This window comes from Rattus norvegicus, chromosome 14 (genome assembly GCF_021556685.1).
Source record: "Rattus norvegicus strain SHRSP/BbbUtx chromosome 14, alternate assembly SHRSP_T2T, whole genome shotgun sequence".
NCBI lineage: Eukaryota > Metazoa > Chordata > Mammalia > Rodentia > Muridae > Rattus > Rattus norvegicus.
In genome coordinates this window covers 61,760,998-61,765,000 of record NC_141547.1, presented here as the reverse complement: position 1 = coordinate 61,765,000, position 4,003 = coordinate 61,760,998, and the positions used below count along the sequence as shown (strand labels likewise).

Sequence of the window (4,003 nt, the reverse complement as noted above, 5' to 3'; positions counted from 1 at the left end):
CAGAAGTAGGAATAAGTTAGGGAATGTCGGGAGCGGGGAGGAGTGTGAGAGACATGTTCAGGGGCCTGGATTTATTTTAGGAAGTTACACAATATTTAAAAGTCCCTCACTGTTCACTATACAACTGGCCTTAGTCTGAACATCTGTGTTTTTGACTGGTTTGTCCAAGTGTATTATGACCTGATCTATTTGCTAGGTATCCCTCGCACCCATTGTGTACAAGTTTCCCACTGAGGGAACCGAATGCTCACTCTGCCCAGCTCTTCCCTGACCCAAGAACTAACTGGCAATTTTCACACAGATGCTTAGGATGACGTGCTGTGAAGATAGCGGTAAAACGTCTTTTCCTGTTTGGGGCAAGGAGTCATAGAAACCAGATGGTAGGGTGCAGAAACCAGAGGAGAGGTGGGTAGGTATTAGCAAGACAAACTTTGGTATCACACGGATCAAGGACCAAATTCTGGCTTCACTGGGTACTCGCTGGAAAGTACCATGCACAGTTTGTGACTTTACCAATGGTCTTTCTTCATCAGGGAGTGGTCACAACGGCTTCATAGAATTTGTGACAGAGATAGGCTGGCCCATGAAGGATGCAGTAAATAGCAGATGTCAGGGTACGAGCCTTTCACTGATAACATTACAAGGGTGTGATGGTTTTCAACATGAACTTGCCACACTTAGAATCACCTGAATAGGGAGCCTCAACTGAGGAACTGAGCTGATGGCTTTACTGGATGTGGGAGCTTCCCCCTCCAGTGTTGGCTGCACCTTCTGGCAGCAGCCCTGGTAAAGGCTCAGGGGAAGGGAGATACTGGCCGTTCGCTCACCTGTCACTGAGTCAACTCATCCTGCTGTAGCTGCTATTCCTTCACAGAATCGGTGGATACGGAGCCAGAATCTCCAGCCTTCCAAGCCAGACCCAGGAATGCTTCAGTCTTTGGTGCCAGACCAAGAGTTCTGAGACCCCTTAGTCTTCTGTGCTGAGCAGCTGTGGCCTCTGACTGCTGTGAGCAGTCATGGTGGGGCTACCATGCCAGCTGAGGGGCCCTAGAGGTCAGAGCAACCACCAGGTTCCCAGTCTCTCTGGTGTGAGACAGCTGTTACTGTGTCAGCAAAAGTTGATTTTAATTATGTGCGTATAATTAATTAATAAATAATTAAAATAATAATTATAATGAATAATATATTCACTCTATCTGTTCTAATCCTTCTGGAGAACCCTGACTTAGAAAGTGGTTATTTTCTTTTTAGAATTGTGAACACCAACCCCCAGTCGCCTCATGACTTGTTGGTGAGAACTAGTCATGACTGTCACCACCCCTTACCCAACTCACCTGTGACCTGGCAGCTCTAACCTCAGCCCCTTCCTGTCCCTGGAGACTTCCTGGGTTATTCTACTTCCCACAGCTCATTTTGGAGCCATGGTCTTTATCGCTCCTACTGGCCACAGATCCCATCAGCTGAAATCTTCCTTATTGGCAGACTGACTACCAAATCTGCTAGCTGGGGGCAACAAGGGATCCCATGTCACAATGTCCCAGATGGTTGGGGAAGCGTTACTTTATAGCCTGGGCACAGCTATCACATCTCCACTGGTGCTTATGGCTGACCCAGGCATGACAGGCCATGGAAGTGTCCCATGTTGGGGTTCATGGGGATATCAGCCCTGAGGGTGACATACTAGAAGAGCTGAGGGCTTGAGTTGAATCTGCTCTGAGCCAACATGGAGCCCAGATTGGCTAGGTTCTGTCCTTCCTTCCTTCCCTTGCCATGGTGAGTGTTTGACTGACAGAAAGCAATTTCAGGTGTTGGTCTTTATTCTCCACTTTGTTTGAGATAGGGTTTTAGGAGTTGCTCATGGCTGTGTATGCTGGGATACCCGTGAATCGATGGGTTTCTCCTGCCTGTGTTCTACCCCACCACAGGAGTGGCACAGGACATGTACCAGCTTTACCTGGGCTCTGAGCACCCAAATTCAAGTTCTTACTATTCCAGGTGCTTTATCCACAGTGCTCTCTTTCTGTTGCCTCAATGCACTTTTACCAAAGGCTGTGCTGGAGCCAAATGGTGGGGATTTCTATCCTCACACCTGCTCAGTCCCCTGGAGAGATGACTGAGAAGGGTGGTGGGCATGCTAGAAATACCATCCGCTTTGATTGGTAGCAATTCCAGGTGAATTGACAAAATTATCCAAATTGAGTAAGAGTGGCTTAAGTGTCTCTTGGACTTGGAGATGTACATTAGCAGTGAGGACTGAGAGCTCCCTCCAGGTGAATAGCACTTTGGATTTCAGGGTCTTTTCTGCCAAATACTGAACTGCAAAAGAAGATGAGCAGTTTCAGCAGGGTCCTGGGAAATGAGATTATTAACTGCTTCTCAAACTCATTTCTGTCTCCGGAAACAATTCTTCTAAAACACCAACAAGATTGGTGTGTGCTACCTTCGTTTTAGCATTAAAGGTAGGCATAAACATTAGTGGGGAAAAGGTATGTAGAAAAGTAACAAGTTTCAGGACCCCACAGGATTGCTTTTCAATGGGAAGCCATTTGAGAGAAACACCTTCTAATAGCCAGGGTGATTGCCGGTGTGAAGACCCAGTTCACAGACAGGGCAGTGTGACATTTCTCAAAGCGGCCGGCTGCTCGGAAAGTAACCATCTAAATACTTCATTGTTCAGTGTCTCTCATCTAATGGCTCAGCCTTCTGTAAGGAATGGATTGGGAGTTCCCTTCTTTCTCACCGAGTGCTAGGCAAGGTGGGTACCTTCGGGGAAGGGAGGGTGGATGTCTGAAGCCTTCCTTCCCCTACCATCATTTTGGAGAAGTCACTGCAGAATAACCAACCCCGTGCCTTACTACAGAGAGAGGCAAGTCTTTTCGATGAGATTGTTTTTTAACAAGCTGGGGAGGTGGTATAGTTCTGCCAGGAGAGTGCTTCTCAATCAGGAGGAACTGAGTTTGGACTTTCAGCATCCAGAGAAGGCTGAATGGGTGGTGCCTCTCTGTAACTCTTGTGCAGGGGATAGAGATAGGAGGGTCCCTGGGGGATTGCTGGTTTCTAGCCTAGCCCAATCTGTGAATTCAAAGTTCAGTGAGAGACCTTGCCTCAAAAAATATGCTGGGGAGTGATCCAGAAAGAGATCCAGTGACCTTTGACCTCCACGTGCGTGCACCATAACAGAACCCTTGAGATTTAGCATCGCCTCTCTTGAGTTTCTATAACCTTACCTATAAAATGGGTACACATTGGTGACACTTACCTCAGAGAGCTGCTAGGATGTTCTCCATTACAGTGTGTGTGAAATACACAGCAGGGTGCTTGGATGTCACAAGGGCCCAGTAGATGACCATAAAAATAAATGTCTATGGTTTGTGTTGAAGAGGAAAATTAAGAGCTCTGCCTCCAGATGACCTCTGTTAATGGGTAGAAGGCTCCCTTCTGCCCCTGCAGCTTTGGAGTCAGACTCTGCATGCAGTGTCCACCTGACGCTCACTCTCCAGGCATCTGATTTTAAAGATGAGTGTCTACCTCAAAATGAGAAAAATGGCTTTTGTAACATTCTGAGGGAAATGCAATTATTCTTTAAATAACATAGTTAAAGAAGAAAAACGTCCTCATCCCATCATCCAGAATATTTGAAATACATTTTACACATGTGATGTTTAAGGCAGTCTTTTGCATTCACTTAGCATAATTCTTGCAAGTTTTATTCATCTTCATGTGTGTGTATGTATGTGTGTGTGTTGTACATGTGTGAACATACACAGTTTTGGATGTGTCTGTGGATGTGGATCACATACATGTGTGTGCATAGACGTAGAGGCCTCTGGTTGGTGTCAGGAATCACCCTTAGTTTCTCTTCCACTTTGTTCATTGAGGCAAGGTCTTGCAATCTGACCTAGAACTCCTGGACATATCTGGTCCTCCTAGCCAGCTTGCTCTAGAGATCTGTCTGTCTTTCAAGGCCGCAATTACAGGTGGGATAAATGCCCGCCCAGCCTTT

The 4,003-nt window shown here is 46.5% G+C and overlaps 1 protein-coding gene across 1 annotated transcript in view; it reads right to left on the bottom strand.

Moving 5' to 3' along the window:
• Positions 1-1,103, bottom strand: part of Cckar (cholecystokinin A receptor) — an 11,489-nt gene extending 10,386 nt beyond the window's left edge. The window contains exon 1 of the mRNA XM_087582314.1: positions 828-1,103. The gene's annotated coding sequence lies outside the window, so the exon portion shown is untranslated. The remainder of the gene's footprint in view (positions 1-827) is intronic.
• Between the last annotated feature and the right edge of the window lie 2,900 nt (positions 1,104-4,003).